The sequence below is a fragment of the Castor canadensis genome, chromosome 6 (assembly GCF_047511655.1).
Source record: "Castor canadensis chromosome 6, mCasCan1.hap1v2, whole genome shotgun sequence".
Lineage (NCBI taxonomy): Eukaryota > Metazoa > Chordata > Mammalia > Rodentia > Castoridae > Castor > Castor canadensis.
In genome coordinates this window covers 48,028,990-48,050,133 of record NC_133391.1, presented here as the reverse complement: position 1 = coordinate 48,050,133, position 21,144 = coordinate 48,028,990, and the positions used below count along the sequence as shown (strand labels likewise).

Genomic DNA, 21,144 nt, shown 5'->3' with positions numbered 1-21,144 from the left:
ATATATTCACTGGTCCTCTCACTCATGCCCACTTACACACTCAGTATCTCTTGTTTTGCATAAATCAACTTTAAAAGTAGCACAAGGAAAATCCAGTGCAGTCCCAACTCCATGGTGAGTGGTCTGTGTTCAGTGCTGATCACTGAATGAGATCAGCTGGGAACCCAGGGCTGGGCTCCTGTCCTAGAGCTGCAGGGTCAGGGTTTGTCTGGTTTTCATGATCAGAGGGAAGTCCTATTTGCATATCCTCATGCTACATAGTAAGCTCTAGTTAGAAGTCACAGAGAGGTTAGAGTCCAGAGTAGATGCAAATGTCCTGGAGAGTCCATAGCACTTTAAAGATGCATCCATAGTCTCAAAAGCATGGAGTGGTGATGCACTGTGTCCAAGATATCACTTTGGTAAGATTGAGCCCAGAGTGATGACCTGTGCTTCTCATCAACGGGACCTAGTTCTCCTGTGATCCAACCCTAGGACAGAACTTCACCTGCCTACTTTGGCTGGCACAACCCACGTTTTAGAATGAGGAGAGAGCCTTTATTGCTTCCTTCCAGGACTTGACTCAGGAATGTGTAAAGGACCTGTGGTGCAAGTGCACCACACCATTACTTTCATCTATGGGTGTTCTTTCTACCTCTGCATCTGTCTTTATTTGAAATAGTTTTAGTGATGAATTGACACAATAAATTTACCTATTTTACCATTACACAGCATAGGTGATGAAATACACGTCCACCTGTACAAACATCACCACCATGAAAAAATTGTGGAACATGGAACCATGAGAAACTGATCTTATCAGTCATCAAAGCCTATATGATGGTAGAGAAAGAAATAAAATTCCTTTTAGCAGGTGTTGTAAACTAAAGTTCTCTTGAGAGTAAGGAAAATAGTCTTTAAATAGCCATTGGTAGGAGGCACAAACAGTAGCATAGATGCCACAGCATCCTCACAACGGATTTTAGTTTTGATTTACTAGTTATATTTCTTCTTAGAACAATGTACTGTAAAACACTGAAGTGCAAGCCTTCTCTAGACAATTGGCAGAATCTTCGTTCATCATCTTCTTTTCTGTTGGTCTCTCATCCTTAGGAATGAAGTCAAGAGGAGCTAAGACTGTCTCCAAGCAATGACTTGAGGGAGAGACTTGCATCTAAAAAAGAAAGCCAGGTACTATTGGTCAATGGAAGAATGAGGCCAACTGAATTTTGGAGATGGACAAAGTTGTACATCTAGGATCCTCTAGGCAAAAAGCCTTGAGTGAGAAGCACAGAAGGCCCCTGGATCCTTAGCCTTCATTGTCCAGCTCTGATGCCAGTCTCTGCTCTTTGTGTATGGACCAGCACTTGTCTGCTCTCAAGGTAATATGAAAGCCAGTGCATGTGAAGCTTGACCCACTGCTCTGTAAGAGGGAAGTGGCCAACATTTGCAGAACCTACATGGTTCTAATTCTGCAAGGACAAGTGGAAGAACTATAGAGGAATGTGTTCCACCAAGACTACAATGCATGCCACGAATAGCCCTGGTGTTTAGACAGATGTTTGTCATAGTGAGGAGCCAACACTAAGACTCAGCATCTTGTGGAGCCAAGGGAGCAAGGCCTTTCCCAAGACCCCAGAAAAATGTAAGACTGTCAGTGTGCATAGCCTGCCTGGAAAAGCAGCAGGTGTGGGACTCCAACTTGTTTGAGCTCAGCATGGGCTGGCTCCAGAAAAGCCAAAGAACTGGGATCCCTGAGCCCTTGGTCCACACCCCTGCCCAGTGTACCTGAGACCTGGAGTCAGTGGGTATCATACTCAATTCTATGTTTTCATGTTGCTTATACTGTGTAATCTTGCACTTTTTGAACCAGGTATCCAATTTCTCTCTCTCATTTCCCATGTTAGGAGAGGGAATTCATATTTGATGTAATTTCCAACATTGTAATTTGTAAGTAGTTATTTTGCATAATTTTCTGTGTCAATGGCTTGAGAAAACTTGCCTCAAGATGAATTGTAACTTGAATGTAGCCCATATATGACTTAGAAATCCACCTTCTGGATTTTTTTAATTCTAATTTTTTTCTTTATTCAGATATATTCATTATACACGGGGGATTCATAGTGACTATTCTGATTAGCCTTATATTGTACATTATTTGTATTGCCCCCATCATCTCTCCCTCTCATCCCACCCCCTGCCACAATTGAAGCAATTGCAAGAGCTTTTTTTAGTTCTGTTACTATCAGTATATGTAGTCTATCAACCATATATCATCAATTTAAACTCCTTCCTTCATCCACCACCCTACCACTAGCACTTACTCCCCCAAACCAGCCACACAGACTGTGCCTATTTTATAGTCTAGGTTTTCATACATAATATTTGAGTTGATATTCAAAAGGATGTATATATGTATGCACACTGTAGGTGTGCTTTACTCTGGCCTGTTCAATCCCTTCGAATACTCTCCCTTACACCTTAACTCCCACCTTCATTTTTCAGCAGCTTTCAATACACATCCTGATTCCTCTACCTTCACATCTTATGCTTTACAAGATTACTGATGTTCTATTACTTTTTTCCTTTCTCTCTTTCCCCAAATTCCATTGTTACAAAAATGTTCTACAACTGAGTTTGTATATGATCATGTTTGTTTTGTATACATATTGATCTTTGGACCTATCTTCTGTGTATGAGAGAAAACATGAGTCTTTTGTGTTTCTGATCCTGGCTAACTTCACCTAACATGATGAGCTCCAATTGCATCCATTTAGCTTCACATCATTCCTTGTGGCTGAGTAATACTCCAGTGTTTATATATACAAAATATTACATGATCCATTCATCACTTGTAGGGCATCAGGTTTGTTTCCAGAGATTGGCTATTGTAAATACTGCTGCAATGAACACAAGTGTACAGGTGTTTTTGCTATATCCTGTTTTTTTTTTTTTTTTGGTTATGTGCCAGGAGCTGTATCACAGCATTGTATGGCAGTTCTATCTCTAGTTCTTTGAGGAATCTGCGTACTGTTTTCCATAGTGGTTGTGCTAGTTTGCATTGTCACTGCAGTGTAAAAGCATTCCTGTTTCTCCACATCCTTGCCAGGATTTGTTGTTAGTTCATGGCCATTCTAACTTGGGTGAGAGGAAATGTAAGTGTTGTTTTGATTTTTGTCTCTTTTATAACAAAGGGACTTGCACACTTCTTCATGTATTTGCTGGTCATTTGTACCTCTTCCTTTGAGAATTCCTTGTGTAAGTCATGTGCCCATTTCTTCACTGGGGTGTTGATTCTTTGGGGGCTGAGTTTTTTGAGTTCCCTGTAGATTCTGGATATTAATCCCTGTTGTATGAGTATCTGGCAAAGATTTTTCTCCCTTCCTGCAGGCTGTCACTTGAGTCTGGTGACTGTTTTCTTTGATGTGCAGAAATTCTTCAGTTTTATGCAGTCCCATTTGTTCATTATTTCTCTTAGAATCTGAGCCTATTGAGTTCTTTTGAGGAAGCTCTTCCCTACACTTATATGTTCCAGTGTATGTTCTGCTGCTTCTTGGAGTTGTTGCAAAGTTTTGGGCCTTATATTAAGGTCTTTGATCTGCTTTGAGTTCATTTTGGTACAGGGTGAAAGACAGGGATATAGTCTCAGTCTTCTGCATGTGGATATCCAATTTTCCCAGCAGCATTTGTTGAAGAGCTGCCTTATATCCATCATGTGTTTTGTGCTCCTTTGCTATAGATGGGTGGGTTTATGTCTGGATGGTCAATTGTGATCCATTGGTATTCCTATCAGCTTTTGTGCCCAATACCATGCTGTTTTTATTGTTATGGGTCTGTAGTATAGTATGAAGTCAGGTATTGTGATGCCTCCACCACTGGACTTTTTTCTCAAAATTGCTTTGGCCATTCGAGGTCTTTTGTGTTTACATATGGATTTCATGATGAATTTTCTATTTCTCTGCAAAATATCATTGAAATTTTGATAGTGATTGCACTGAGCATGTAGATTACTTTTGGTAGTATGGCCTTTTTCACAATGTTGATTCTACCAATCCACAAGTGTGGAAGGTCTTTCCATCTTTGATGTCCTCTTCAATTTCTTCAGTGGTTTATTGTTTTTATTAAATAGGTCTTTGATTTCTTTTGTGAAATTTGTTCCTAGGTACTGTATTGTATTTGAAGCTATGGTAAATGAGATTTTTTTCTCTGATTTCTTTCTTGGTCTGTGCATTTTTGGTATATGGAAAAGGTGCTGTATGTTAATTTTGTATCCTGCTACTTTGCCAAAAGAGTTTATGATTTCTACTAGATTTTTGTTGGTACAGTTGTTGGGGTCTCTTAGGAAGAGGATCACATCATCTGCAAATAGGGACAGTTTTTCTTCTTCCTTCCCTATTTGGACCCATTTTATTTCCTCCTCGTGTCTTATTGAACTGGCTAGGAATTTCAAAACTATATTGAATAGGAGTGGAGAAAGCACACTGCCCTGACTTATTCCTCACTTTAAGGGGAACGGTTTCAGTTGTTCTCCATTTAGTATGATGTTGGCGCTAGTTTTGTCATCTATAGCCTTTATTATGTTGAGGAGCCTTGCTTCTACTCCTAGTTTCTTCAGAGCTTTTATCATGAAAGGATGTTAGATTTTTATTATTTTTATTTTTATTATGTTTCAGGGTTGGTGTTAGGGCTAAGGTTATGGCCACAGTAATGATTAGTGTTAGGGTTAGGGATAAGAATAGTGCTAAGACTAGGATTAGTGTTAGGGTTAGATTTAGGGCTAGGACTATGTTCAGGGTTATGGTTAGGATTAGGATTACATGGAGGATTTGGGAAGGATTAGGGTAAGGTTTACGGTTAGGGTTTCTGTTTGAGCTAGGGTTAGGGCTAGGGCTATGGCTAGGGTTAGGTATAGCGTTAGGATCAGGGTTATGTTTAGGACTAAGGTAGGGTTAAGGTAAGGGTTCGGGTTAGGTATATGTTTAGGGTTAGGGTAGGTTTAAGGTTAGGGTTAGGGTTTGTGTTATGATTAGGTTAGGACTCGGGCTAGGTCTAGGTCTGGGGGTTTGTTTACAGTTAGAGTTAGGGTTAGGGTATTGGTTATATCTAGGGAATGGGAGAGTTAAGATAAGAGTTAAAGGTAGGGTTTGGGTTAAGGTTATAGTTAGGATTGGGGTTGGTTGAGGGCTAGGGCTAGATTTAGTTAGGGTTAGGGTAGAGCTGAAGCTAGAGTTAGGATTAGGGCTGGGGCTAGAGGTATGCCTAGAGTTACTGCTATGGTTGGGGTTAGAGTTATGTTTAGGTTTAGATTATGTTAGTGTTATCTTTAGGGTTAGGGTAACAGTTACTGATAGGATTTTGGTTAAGGTTAAGTTAGGGTTAAGCTTAGGGTTAGGGCTTGGCCTAAGGCTATGTCTTGGGCTAAGACTAGGGCTTCCATTAGGGTTAGAGTGAGGGCTATGTCTAGAGCTAGGGTTAAGGCTAGGACTAGGGATGGGATAGGTTTTGTGCTTTGGCTCTGGCTATTGGTAGGATTAAGGTTAGAGTTATGTCCAGAGTTAATGTAGGGTTAGGGTGTGGGTTAGAGTTAGGGTCTGGGTTAGGGTTAGGGCCGGGACTTGGACTCAGACTAGGTTTGGTGTTAAGGTGGGGTTAGGGGTAGGGTTTGAGTTAGGGTTACTGCAGGGAAAGACCTCACTCACATTGCAGATGATAAAATATGAATCACATAGCATGAGAGTGTGGAGCAGTGTTCACTAGAGCTGGGTAAGGGGGAGAAAGAGCAGGGAGTGAGGGGATGATTGTGTAATAACAGAGTAAGCAGGAATGTGCTTTAGTTTTTTGAAGAATCATAGAATAACTGTAGCATATAGACAGATATTATATAATTCAAAATAACAAGAGCAGAATAATTTATAGGTTTCCTACTAAAGACATATGAAAATGTTTGAGTATATACATGTGACACCTACCTGGGTTTTACTACCACACATCATATACATGCATCTAATTATTATGCTCTTTCTCATAGTCATTATATATGAATTTAAAAACTTGAAAAGACAATGGCAGACCTACCTAAGTGTCTGATATAGGTGACACCATTCCAAGAAATGTAATAATAAACCTCATTCATATGAAGGCTCAACACAATAAATACAATGCATTTTATGCAGGTAACAAAAATGCATCCATATTTTATCTTAAGAAACTGTCACCATAAGAATGGGACCAAGAGAGAAAGAGGAAAATTTGAGGGGATGAGACAATTCTGGTTATAACACATACATACGTGGAAATGTCACAATGAAACTTCCTGTATAGCTTATCTTATTAAAAATAAAAATGTCTTTTTTAAAACTGGAGAATAGGCAGGTAAGCCAAGTCCTGTTTGGGGGCTTGAACCAAAGGGAGGGATATGTAGGGAAGGTGTGTTGGAGGGTGAATATGTTAGAAATATTATGTACTCATGTATGAAAATGGAAAAATTTGATCTGTTGAAACTATCCCAGGAATAGGAGTAAGAGGATAAAGGAGGATGATGGAGGGGGTGAATTAAACTATGATATATTAACTTGTGTAAATGTCACAATTTACCCCAAATCAAGAATAATAAAAGAGATAAAAGAAAAGAACTAGGAGAAAATAAATCAAATTTATATAATTACACATAGAAGTCTAAACTGAAGTATTGAGGAAGAATCTCAGTTTTACAGAAGTGACATTATTGTGCTTACTAAAAACAGTGAATTGTACAATGTGTCAGTATTAATAAGGTATTTGAAAGTCCATCAGACAGACATGACAAAGGAGAGAGTTTCATTTATTATAATAGGGAAAAAAAGATAAAATGAAATGAAAGTCAACATCATTTGCATAAGTTTCTAATATTTAAAATATGTTGAGGCAATGTAAAGTTGTTTCTTTCTTTTTTTTGGCAAAGGTGCCACATTCTCTCCGTGCTTGAGTTCCCACTCTCCCCATGCCAAAAAACAACTGCACAAGGAGTGGGCGCCTTTACTCTAATGTCCTCCTCTATGTGTGTGTGAAAGAGAGAGACAGAGAGAGAGAAAGAGAGAATGTGTTTTTATGTGATGTTGTATAAACGTATGTATAAGAATGTGTAAGAATGTGTGACAGTGTTTGTGTGAGTGTGTATAAGGTGTGCATGAGAAGGTGTGTATAAATGTGTGTATGAGTGTGAGTAGGTGGTATCTGTGTGTGTGTATGTGAGAAAGAAGCTGCTTGTGTGTGATGTTGTATGAATGTATTTAGAAGAATGTGTGAGTGAGAATGCATGTATTTGTGTGTGAATGCATGCAAAATAGTGTGTTTGAATATGTGTGTATGAGTATGTTTGTGTGAGAGCATTGTGTGTGCGAATGTGTATGTGAGAGAGAGAAGGAGAGAATGCGCTTGTGTGTGAGGTTGTATGAATGTATGTAGGAGGGAGTGTGAGTGAGAATGTGTGAGAGTATGCATGTGTGAGTGAATGTGTGTGAGTGTGATATGAGTCTATCTGTGTGTATGTAAGGAGTGTGTGTGCCTGAATGGTTGTGTGTGTAATGGTGCATGTATGAGTGTGAGGATGTGTGTAAGAGTATGTGTGAGTATGTGTATGAAGGTGTGTGTTTGAGTATGTAACACAGCTCACATAGATCACAATTCTGAAATATACATTTCTATGGTTTTTCATCAATTTTAGGTTTTATGCCAGAGTTTCTTAGCCAAGCACTATTCATGTCTGGGATCATGCAATTCCTTGTTGCTGTCCTCTGTGGAATGTTTGACAGCATCAATGTTCTCCAAAAAACTAGATGACAATACTGACATACATTCATAATCATGATAAAGAAACTGCTCCTTCTCTTGGGGCTAAATTTGTGCTCTGTCTGTGCCTATTGCTCCTTGCATGTCATGAACATACCCGCTGGTCCTGACTGCTCCTGAAGGCAGGTTTGTGTCTAGGCTTACACTGAAGTCCCCTCACTGTGTCCAGCACAGTAATATATGGCCGTGTCCTCTGTGGTCACAAAGCTCAGCTGCAGGGAGAACTGGTTCTTGGATGTGTCTCTGGAGATGGAGATGTGGCTCTTGAGGGATGGGCTGTAGTAAGTGTTACCATCATATTCTATTTGCCCCAATATACCCAAAAGACTGTGACACAGGTTACTCCAGAGGCACCTGCACACCCATGTTTATTGAGGCACTATTCACAATAGCCAAGTTATGGAAACAGCCAAGATGCCCCACCACGGACGAATGGATTAAGAAACTGTGATATCTATACACAATGGAATTTTATGCAGCCATGAAGAAGAATGAAATGTTATCATTCGCTGGTAGATGGATGGAATTGGAGAACATCATTCTGAGTGAGGTTAGCCTGGCCCAAAAGACAAAAAATCGTATGTTCTCCCTCGTATGTGGACATTAGATCAAGGGCAAACACAACAAGGGTATTGGACTTTGAGCACATGATAAAAGTGAGAGCACATAAGGGAGGGGTGAGGATAGGTAAGACACCTAAAAAGTTAGCTAGCATTTGTTGCCCTTAACGCAGAGAAACTAAAGGAGATACCTTAAAAGCAACTGGGGACCAGGAACTAGAGAAAAGGTTAGATCAAAAAGAATTAACCTAGAAGGTAACACACACGCACAGGAAATTAATGTGAGTCAACACCCTGTATAGCTATCTTTATCTCAACCAGCAAAAACACCTGTTCCTTCCCATTATTGCTTATACTCTCTCTTCAACAAAATTACAGATAAGGGCAAAATAGTTTCTGCCAGGTATTGAGGGGGTGGAGTGGAGAGGGAGGGGGCGGAGTGAGTGGTAAGGGGGGGTGGGGGCAGGGGGGAGAAATGACCCAAGCCTTGTATGCACATTTGAATAATAAAACAATAAAAACAACCACAACTGACAATAATAAATAAATAAATAAATAAAATATTCTATTTGCCCCAATTATTCCAGGCCCTTCCTTGGGGGCTGGTGGAATCAAGTCCAATAGTAACCACTGTTAATGGAGTAACCTGAGACAGCATAGTGAGGGCAGGGTCTGTGAAGGGTTTATCAGGCTAGGTCCTGACTCCTGCAGCTGCACCTGGGAGAGGACATTTGGGGACAGAATAAGACAGTACGTCATGAGCTCAAATGTAGCATCACTATGTCATCCTTCACAATCCCTGAGACACTCACATCTGGGAGCCACCAGCAGGAAAAAAAAAAAACCAACAGATCCACACATATTGCAAGTTCTTATGGATGATGTCTTTGACTCCAAGAGAATACACCCACGTTGAGAAGAGCCTGAATTTAACTAAATGTGCAGCTTCATTTAATGATGTAATTGGGTATTTGCATGTCAGATGTATCCTGCATGTGAGTACATAAGAGGGATGGCCAAATCCCTGTCATCTGGCTCCCCTGGGAGGAGGCTGCTGGCTGATCTCTCAGGGAGGCTAGCTTCTGTCAGTTTCATCATCCCCAGGGTCTTGATTTGCTAGGAAATAAATGTGCTGTAGATGCTGATCCTGGATAGATATGTGCACTCACCACACCTATACTCGATCACACAGAGACACTCACACACAACCCCACACACACCATTCTGAACTCCTAGATTTGTAGAACTTATTCATTTTGAAAACAGTTTCATCTGTAAACCTCTTTCTAACACAAACTCTGAAATGTCAAAGAAATAATAATTCTTTTCCTACTGTGTTAGTCATAAAATAACCTATATAACATTGTACCACATCCCCCATCTTAAATTAAAAACCCACCAAGCAAAGCACATAACATGTGACTCTCCCTTTAGAAGATCTCACTCCCTTGCAAGGGTATACTGTCTTTTGTGATGAAACTGCCCTGTACTTTCTCATTTTGTGTAATCTCTGATTTCTTTGCTAGTGACAGGAACCTGGGAACTTTCTGTGAAAGTCTCTCTGCTCCCTCTCTCTCTGAGATTTTCTACCCTTCAGCACTGGCAAGAAATGTCAGACCCCCTAAATGTACAGGAACCAAAGAGAAAACAGACAAATGAGATTGCATCATGTTATCGACTTTCTTCACCATACAGGGAGGGATTAAAAAGTGAAGACCACCCACAGATTGTGAGGAAATTATTGAAAAACCTTCTCCCCATTAGGATTTTCTGGCCAAATATATGGAGAACTCCCAACTATTTAAGAACAGGAAACAAAATTAATAGATTGAAAATCTATTTAACAGATTTAAATGGATATTTCACATTCACATTAGTAATCCACACATGAGCAATCTTCAAATTCTCTAACAATGAGGGAATTGCAAATTAAAATCACAGCAATATTTCAAAGTACATTACATCTATGTTTGTGAAGTTAGAATGAAACTCACCAAGGCTGGGTAGGGTGGATGGGGTAAAAAAGAGTAATAAAGGGGTTAATCTCATTAAAATACAAGATATTCACAGATGAAATACCATGACAAATCCCCTTTTAACAATGAATATGCGTCTGCTGCTGGAGCTAAGGAACACATCTGAGTCCAGGATGTCAGAGCACAAGGACATATCTGAGCCCAAGATGTCAGAGCTCATGGACACATCTGAGTCCAGGATGTCAGAGCACCTGGACACATCTGAGTCTGAGATATCAGAGCACACGGACACATCTGAGCCGAGGATGTCAGAGCACAAGAACACATCTGAGCCTAGGATGTCAGAGAACAGAAACACATCTGAGTCCAAAATGTCACACTCCCAGGCCCTTCCTGAAGGCAAATGCCAGAAGCTTCTGCAGAGGAAAGGAACCATGTTCACTGAGAAACAACTAGAAACGTTGAACCATATGTTCAACAAGAACCTGTACCCAGACCCCAACCTGAAAAAAGAGATGGCCTCGAAGATGAACATCAACCCAACAGTCCTACAGGTCTGGTTCAAGAACCACAGAGCCAAAGTCAAGAAGGCAAAATGTCATACCCAGCAAACCCAAAAAGCTCAGCTTACGCAGTTAGCTGAGGATGCAGCCAAGTCAAGTCCTTTCCAGACAGACGTGGACACGCCACCCAGATCCCCGGACAGCCCCTGCCCTGTAGCCCACATTTATACCAACCATGAGATGCCCTCGTTCCAACTCAGCATATGCCCCACCGTTAAGCTCCTCATAAACCACCCCGGAAACCACAAAATAGTCCACTTTGGCTGCTGCCCTGATTTAACCATATACTGCGTGCATCCTCTTTCGGAATCTCCAGAGCACTCCTCAGGCCTTGGCTCCTCTTCTTTTGGGTCCTTTCCTGTACGAAGAGAGAGGAGCTAAGTACACAGTGTCATGCATGTTGTTGAGTTGTTTTGTTTTGTTTTGGTTTTGTTCTTGAGACAGGGTCTCGCTATGCAGCACAGACTGATCTTGAAACTCTAGATCCTCCCTGGCTCAGCCAGGCGTGTAGCACCATGCCTGGTTTTAACACATGTTACAGTGATTCCCCATAAAAGGGTATACTTTGATCAAGAAGGCACAAAGCAGAGAAAAACACAGCAACAAGGGCTGGTGGAGTGCCTTGGGCAGTAAAGTACATGCCTAGGATGTGTTAAGACCCTGAGTTCACACCCCAGTGCCACCAAAACAACAAAACAAAACAAAACACAGCAACCTGGGTGGATTTCAAAAAGACAGAGTGGAAGAAAAAGAGAAATTACTACTGTTGGGTTATTGTTAGTGAATAATAACCCAAAAGTGTTGCATTTTCTGGCATGCTAAGCAATTTTCATCTTAAGCATATATTAATTGTACGAAGGGGTTTAACTGTGATATTTCAATACAGGCAAATAAAGTACTTTGATCAAGCCAAAAAAAAAAGACAATGAATATGCAAGTACAAATGTAGAACAGGAATGTAAAACAGGTCTTTATGGGGGCTGAGTACTAGGAAAAGGCAAGAGTGAATGTACAGGTAAAAGTAGGGCTAATATAATTGAGACAGTTTATATTGTTGCATGAAAAGAGAGCAATGAACATGTGGCAATCATTTTAAGTAGAGGGAGGAGAGGAGAGAATGATGATGTGGATGAACCTAACCATGATACATTGTACCACAACAAAATACCACGTAGAACTCATATATGCTAATAAAATGTTCACAAAAGAAAAAAATACTATCACTATAGCTCCCACACATCCACTACTGAGCACATGCCCAAGACACAGAAAGCAATCGTGTCAAAGTCATGTCTGCACACACATGTCCAATAATGGCACAGTTATTTATAGGAGCCAAGTAAGGAAGTTAGCATAAGTGTTCTTGAAACAAAGAATGGATAATGGTAATGTGGTGCTTTTGCAAAACAGGATATTTTTCAGCCTAAAATGAAGGAAATACTGTCACTTTTGATAATGTTGATGAACCAGATGATTATACATGGAATAATCTGGGCACAGAAAGACAAGACTGCATGGTCTTACTTATATGTGAATATAAAATGGTGGAATTCATAAAAGTAGAGAGTGAAATGGTGATTTGCAGAGGCTGTTGGGGGTCAAGAAAGGGAAATACTAGGATCACAGTGCAGTATTTCATTTTGACAGAGACACACATTTCCAAAACCTATTGCATAGTGCTGATACAATTTAGAAATGATGTAGTGTATATTTGAAATTAGCTAACACAAAATATATTTGGTATTCTATTCATGAACATGATAAGGTAGTTAATGTGAAGAGCATGTTAATTAGCTTAAAAATGATTAAACAATGTATGACAATATAAACACATTTTATCTTACCTCATAAATATATACATTGTTCAGCAAGTAAGCATTTTAAAAAATCAAATCATCAATTTAGACAAAGCTGTGATGAGAAAATTCAGTGCTGACCCTGATTTCCCCTACTTGTGATTATAATTCAAGATGAGGCATAAATGCAGTCACCTTCTTTGGAGGCCAGAAATCATATGTGTGCATGAAATTCAAGCCCTCAGGGTGTGAATCACCTACAGAGAGTGACCATGGAAGAATGGACACATGAAATGGATCTTAGTATATTGATGGCCTAATTTACATTGAACTACCTATTGTACCTAGAGATGAGAGAAAAGGGGGAGGAAGGGAGCAGAGCACTGGTCCATGGTTCTCAGGGTCTGAAGACAGATTTCATTTGAATCCATGTGTTCAAAGGTAAGTCATATGATGGAGGAAAGTTCTTTGGTACACCCAAGACAGAGAGAGTAGGAACAATGCAGGGCTCCAGGAATCTCATTCTCATTTTCCCTCTATCAATCTCAGTTCTCAATGTGGAAGTTGAATGACCCATCTAATGACACAGCTCCCAGAGCTTCTTTCAGAGCCTCACCCAGAACATGGCCCAGCAGTGATGACAATGGTTTATATTTCCATGCTTGTCCTTCTACCACCCTCATGGGCAACCTCTGAGTTGTATTCTCTCCTTATCTTGTGTCCTTCTTATCCATCCAGGAGCAAATAATAGAGATGGGGAAACCCTGACCATCAAGAACCACAGTGTGCAAGTGAACCAGGATGCTCAACAACCCAGGGAGTCCAGGCACCTGAGGGGCAGTGGTCTGTGGGTCTGCTGATGGCCATCTGAGACAGATGTTCTCCTGTCTGAAAAAAGTGGACAGGAAGAATTAATATTTTTTGAGCTGCTATGTTGTTTATGGGAACTCTTTCTTAATTCTATTTAACACCTGCTACCCATAGAATTGGACTATATTTCCTGGCTGTCTTTGCAGAATTATTCATTTACATTTCTGTGAGATTGAAGTACAAATTGGTTTACATTGTCACCCAGTCTTCCCTATGAAATTTTGAGGGGCACATTTCAGTCAAAACTATTAATTGAGGAATAATGAGGCCCCTTGTGTTATTTTTTTACATCAAGGAGAAAAAGAAGGTCATCTGGGACTAGGTGAAGAAAATTTTCTAGTGACAGTTGCCAAGGAATCCTTAAATAGAAAAAATTACTTCCTCCTTTATTGCCACAGTGATAATGTGAGAGAACAGATGGCAAAACAGAGAAAGAAACATCTCTTGTGGTATATGAGATGTTGGAAAGGATAGAAAACCACTGAGCCTAATAGGAATTCTGTGACTCTTCTCCTTAGGAGAAGTTTGGGTTGTGTCCTTCACTCTTCACATCAGTGAGCCTGCATGTAGCATAGCACACATGGGGTTTCAGCTCAGAGAAATCCAGGTCAGAGCTCAGTCTGCAAACAACCATTCTGATCTAAGAGTTTTGGAATTCAGAGAGGAAAAGAGCTGCCTCCCAACCCAAGTGACAATCCTGAGGAGAAAAGTCCATTGCCCTCCTCAGCAAGGAAGAAATGTTGACCTGTTTGTTCCTTTCTTTTGATTTTGTTTGTTTTACCCATCTCTGTACTTAGTTTCTTAGGTTTTTCCTCACTCCTATTTTCTATTACTTCTTCCCATATACTTGTCATCTATTGTTACCCTTCTTGTTCTCTTTTTCCTTTCCCCACCACTATTCTATTAATTATTAATACCTTTAGCTTTAATAATTTTTATCTCCTACTTTATCCCAGAAGTGTCAAAATTTATTTATTTCCCCCTTAAGGCATGTGTTGTTGATATTTCCAACTGTTTTTTGTTTTGACTACATTTAAATATCAGTTTGTTTTCAAATTGTTTTTGTAACTGGTGACTGATTTCTCTTCTCAGAGTAGCAATAGGGATCATGACTCTAAGATTATAAACTCAACAGAAGGCTTCTCACTGAGAAGACCCCATAAAATAGAAATAAATAATCTTAAAGAAATATCCATCCCCCCAGACATGCAAATCACAATGTAGAAACATAAGAATCACAGAAAAGTAAGGCAATTTGATTTCTCAAAAAAGCCTGTAACTCGTTAATAATCAAATCCAAAATGTACCAAAATGGCTGAAATGCCAAAAAATTCAAAAGTCTAGGTTAAAAATGATCAATGATCTTGAAGAGGATTCAAACAAACAGATGAATGAAATAAGAAGGTCAATCCCACTCCTGAAAAAAAAGTGAGCAATGGAGATGAGAAATTCAGCAAGGAAACTGAGACTCTGAGAACATTAAAAACAAACAAACAAACAAACAAAACACTTCTCTCCAGGACTAAATGCCTTCACTGCTGATTTATATAAAACTTATATAGAAGTACTTATGTTAATTCTTCTCAAATTGTTCAAAAAATTGAAATGAAGGAACATTTCCAAATTAATTATTTGAGGCCATTATTATCCTTTTACCAAAAGCAGACAAGAACAAAAGAACACCAAAAATAAGAAAACTATAACTCAATATCCTTGATGAACATGGATGTAAAAATTCTCAACAAAAGCAGGAGAAGCATTTGGTAAAATTCAACATCACTTTATCATGAAACACTCAAAGAGAAATTAGGCAAGAAAGATAATACATGAAGATAATGAAGACTTTACGTAAAACACCCACAGCATGCATCATTCCAAATGAGGAAAAATTAAAGGCATTTCCTCTAAGATCTGGAACAAGGTAGGATTGTCCACTCTCATCACTCTTATTCCATATAGTACTGAAAGTTTAAGACAAAGCAAATAGGCAAGGGGATGTATTAAAGTGTATGTAAATAGGTCGGAAGTAAATCAAATTTTCCCTGTTTACAAATCCTATAATACTATATAGGCCAAATCCTACAGACTCTACCCATCATCTATTGTAATTCACAAATGAATTCAGTAAGGTTTCATGCTACAAAGCCAACACAATTATGAGCTGCTGTAAAAGAAACCATGCAAGCAATTTAATTCACAAAAGCTACAAAAATCCATAGTAATAAATTTATCCAAGAAACTCACAACTTTCAACAATGCAAATGACAAAACACTGAAGAAACACATTGAAGAAGATACAAAAACAACTGGAAAGACCTTTAGATTCATGGATTGGAAGAATTAATTATTGTGAAAGTGTCCATAATATCTAAAGCAATTTACAGATTCAATGCAATCTCCACACAAATACCATAATATACTTCACAGATTAAGAAAAAATAATCCTAAAACTGATGTAGAAGCACAAAAGGCCCTAAATAACCAAAGCAAACATGAAGAAAAATGACAAACCCAGTGGCATTACATTGACTGGTTTCAAGACATACATCAGAGCCGTCACGACAAAAATAAAGCACAGTACTGGCATAAAAACAGACACAGAGACCTATGGAACAGAACACAGACTCAGAAATAAACACCCATCGACATCCAACTGAGTTTCAACAAAGGCACTACAAGCACACATTGGAGCAAAGACAACCTCTTCAATAAATAGTGCTGGGAAAACTAGATATCCACATTCAGAAGACTGAAATATGACCTCTGCTTCTCATCATGTTCAGAAATCAACTCAAAATAGATTAAAGAGCCAAATGTACAACTTGATATTATGAAACTACTGGAAAACATGGGAGAAATTTCAAGATACCAGTAAGGGCAATGAAATTTTGGATATGACCCCAAAAGTGCAAGAAACAAAAGAAAATAGAGAAAATGGATTGCATCAAAGTAGAAAGCTCTTTTTGTTGTTGTTGTTTTGTTTTTTGGTGGTACTGACGTTTGAACTCAAGACCTCACTCTTGGTAGGCAGGCGTTCTACCACTTGAGACTCTCCAGCAGCCTCTAAAATAGAAAGCTTTGATGTCAAAGGAGACAATCAAGAAGAAACAGTCTACAGAACAGGAGAAAATATTTTCTAGGTAAATCATTTGATAAAGAGTTAATAGCCATAATACACAAGGAATTCAAAATCCTTAGCATTAAAAAAGTAAATCATCTGATTTAAAGTGGGCAAATGATCTGAAAGGATTTTTTTTGAAGTAAGATTTACAGATGACAACTGAATAGATGAAACAGTGTCCATATCATTAGATGTCAGAGAAATGCTATTTGCAACCACAATAAGATATCATTTCCTACCAGTCAAAATGGCTGATACCACAAACACAAAACCAACACATGCTGACAAGGACAGGAACAAAAAGGTATTCTCACACACTGTTGATGGGAGTGTACATTGCTTGTAACCATGTAGAAAAGTTCGGGGTTGTCATGGTGCTTCACTCCTGGAGGACAGGAGGACTATAATTCAAGGCCAACTCTGGCAAAACCTTAGCAAGTCCCCTTCTCGGTCAATAAGCCAGGCATAGATAAATAAATAACAACAAAAAATGAAATCAGTTGAAAGTCTACATCCTCAATGTATGAAGTTCAGTGCACACACATTTTGGAGAGCCTGCATTTTCAGCTTTAAAATTGTTTTTCTATGTGTTCATCAGACCTTTAAGCATTAATTAGAAATTTCTTATTTCCTCTGTATGAAAATTTTAAAACATTAAGTAAAGGTATGTAGAATGTTACTTGAATCTAGGAACTGAATTTTTTGTGATTGGGGTTGAACTCAAGGATTCACAGTTGCAAAGCACATGCTGTAACACATGAGCCACACCTCCAGCCCATTTTGCTCTGGTTAAGTTGTAGGTAGGGTTTCCTGAATTACTTGCACAGCCTGGCCTAGAATTGTGATCCTACCTGTCTCAGCCTCCCAAATAGCTAGGATTATAGGCATGAGCCACTGGCACACTGCTAGGAAAAGAATTTTTAATTAAGCTGTACCATGAACAACCTAGAGCATTCTACATTTTAAAAAATTGCATGCTTTTTTAGTACAATTATCTATTACAAATTACTGGTATAAAATAGATATATTTTAAATGGCTATATCTCTAGATTTCCCAATATCTACAAACAATGTAAATGTTTACCCTTTTGCAATTTATTTTACAATTTAGAATGAGAATTATATAATAATATTTTCTCTTCCAAACTGCATTGAAGAATAATAGACTTTTGGTTTTGCATGATAAAATGATATTTAAGCAACCTCATAATAAATTATCAAACCTACTTATTAGAAGAAAATAGGAGCAATCCATATTTCTAAATAGCTTCTTAGAAATGGTTGCCATTATATTATTTACTGTATCTGTCTATTCTATCAGAAGTGTAGTAAAATAAACTGTCAAAGAATTATTTTCCACTCCTCTAAAATAAAGTATTAAATGTCATTTTGGTATATGTAAATGCTTTGAAAGTCATTCTAATAAATATAGTATGTACAAAGGAAATATCAAAATAATGCTATTAAAATAGTTTGTTTAATATTTACCAGTGAACTAACATCTGGGCTTTACCCCTGGAGGGAAGGAGTGGATGACAAATTATAATTTATCACAGCTATTTTCAAAACAAAACTTAATCATGTCACTAATGCAGGACATAATGCTTTACTAATCTACTTTACATATTTAAATAAAACTTTTAAAACAACTGTCCTAAGCCTAGGAAGCAAATGTAATACAATTCAACAAATGTAATAAAAATTGATCTCTCCCCAAAAATTATTCATATTGAAACTTCAAGATTGTATTAGAACTGCATAATTACTCATAGTAAGTCCCTGAGTGTGTATTTTTCTACTTGTCTTCATTGAATAGTTTTCACTGTGGGAACAACAACTAAAGAGTTTCAGATCCTCTTAATTTGAAAATCATTGACCATTTAAGTTTTCAGTATGACTTCAACTTTGGAGGGATAAGCAAATATTCTGTAATTTGTAGTTGCTTAAAAAACACAAAAAACATGAGAGAATAAGAAGTCAACAGGAGAAGCTGAGCCCACAGCCCCCACCTCCTGGAACCTCCCTGCTCTGCCCGCACCTGCCCCTCCCCCACTCCACTCCAGGCCCAGGCCCTCCACTGCTGCCTGTGCCTGCAGAGATGATCTTCCCCAGGGGCAATGCCTTCCCCAGGGCCAGTGATAACTGCAGGACGGCCTACCACAAGTAACAGTCTCTGGTCCCGGTGCACGCCATGGCCCAGCGCCACCAGCAGTAATAACAACAGTAGCAGCAATAGCAATTCAGGATGGGATCAAGTAAGCAAAACTCTATATCCGAGGCCTGCCCCCACACCACTGACCAGGACCTGGCGAAGCTCTGCTAACCATATGGCAACATAGTCTCGACAAAGGCAATTTTAGAGAAGACAACAAACAAATGCAAAGGCTATCCTGCAGCAGATCAGAAAGTTGTGTGAGCCCTGCAGACCAGTGGGGTTCAAGCTCAAATGGCAAAGCAGCAGGAACAAGGTCCTACAAACCTGTGTATTTCTAATTTGTTACTGTCCATGGAAGAGCAAGAATTTGAAAGTGTGCTCGAACCGTTTGGGCAGTTATTTCTACAAGGACACTATGTGATTCCAGCAGCACAAGTCGTGGTGTTGGCTTTGCCAGGATTGAAAAATGCAAAGCTGTAATCAGTCACTTTAATTAAAAATTCAGTAAGACCCCACCAGGAGTTTCTGCTCCTACAAAACCTTTATTGTGCAAGTTTGCAGATGGAGGACAGAAGAGACAGAATCGAAACAAATACATCCCTAATGGAAGACCATGGCATAGAGAAGGAAAGGCTGGACTGACACTCACTACTGACCCACCTACAGCTGCTATACGGAATGGTCTTATCCTTTACTATACAGTATTGCTACAAACTGAATGACCACTCAAACTTCTCTTACATCCTATATTGCATCTTCTGTATCTGCCTACCAGGTGCAGCGTCCTTCTTAGGTGTGGCCTCAACCACATATCCTATAGCACCCTGGTGCCATCTTATCTCCCTTGGTGATGATGCACGGATGACACGCGCAGGAATTTCAGATGCTCAGGGTTCTTGAGCCTGCTCTGAGAATGAAAGCACAGGCAGACTCCAACAGCAGAGGTCGGAAAGATTTTATTTGTAGAGAATTTAGTTGGAGAAAAGAGAAGAGAAAGACTGCATATTGGAGAATGCAGGGAGACCCGGAAACCAGTGATCCCGTGGGCCAGGGTGGGGAGTGGGGTTTTATAGCCTATTTGCATTGCCTGAGGGTGGAGATGCCTTTCAGATGCAAACAGGCATTTCTTAGGGAGGAGAAGTGTCTCCTTGACCACTTATCGCCCTTTTGGGACTTCCCGCAGTCTGTCCTTCAGTCCTTCAGTGAGAACACACCATGTCACTACAGCCTGCGTCTATATTCAGCCCCCTGGCCCAGCAGATGAGTCATCTTTCACTAAGAAGAATTGGAAAATACAAATAGGATGCCTATTTGCTACAGTACGCACCTGCAGATGACAGCAGTTCCTGTTGAGGAAGAAAGTGGTCAGCAGCAGTTGTCTATAGAGATGTCTAATGACACTTGTCCATATATCTTTCAACCTAATAAGTAACTGTGAGGTGTACAGGAGGGCGTTTTTACATGAAGAAGGATGTGAAGGATGAACAATCATGGATTTTTCTCATCAATTGTACATTTTAAGAAATTATTGACAATTTTGTACAGGCTCTTGAAAATGTTATTTATAATGAAATCAATTAAAACTGTTTTTGCTATAAGTTCTATAAGGTACATAAAATCCTTAAATTCATCTAGCAGTTCTTCCCCTAAACAGGTTTATGTTAGTAAAAAACATAAAAACAACTACGAAAAATATTTTTAGCAAATGTTATAACACAAAAAAGAAAAGAAAAAACACTTCAATTTTCTGGGCATGCACAAAGAACACAAAGACTTATCCAAGTGGATGAACAGATTTTTATGGCTTTGTTCAATTTGAGTTTTTTCAGCTGTATGAAATGGGCTTTCTGAATCTTCAATTGTCTGACTTCACCCATGGTGTTCTGTACTGGCTGTGCAAATGTTGCTGTAATTCAGTGTTGTTGTCAATGCCTTTTCTTAGCTTTCTGTTTTTCTTTCAATAGTGTTGAAGAGGAAGATAGCCGTGGAACAGGGTTGTAAAACATGGTAAACTGTCAATTAAAAGCTGTAACCTCGGACAGAGCTGTGAGGAATTGCCCATTAGAGCCCTGCAAAAGCTCAGGACCGAGATAAGAGGCACCAAGCAGAGATAAGCACCCATTCCTGCCCTTCTTTGTCTCCACTTGTAAATAAACTTCCCAAAGCAGGTCTCCCCTGCTGTTCTTACCTAAACAACACTAGTTTCCTAGCTCACTACCAGCCCAATTAACCTAAACAATCTAACTCACTGGTTAGGACACCATGACCTGAGCACATCTTTGTAACCTGATGCCCTA

General features: G+C 39.2%; 1 pseudogene; it reads left to right on the top strand.

Moving 5' to 3' along the window:
* Positions 1-18,790: 18,790 nt before the first annotated feature.
* LOC109679221 (RNA-binding motif, single-stranded-interacting protein 1-like) lies at positions 18,791-20,279 on the top strand (annotated as a pseudogene).
* Positions 20,280-21,144: the final 865 nt, after the last annotated feature.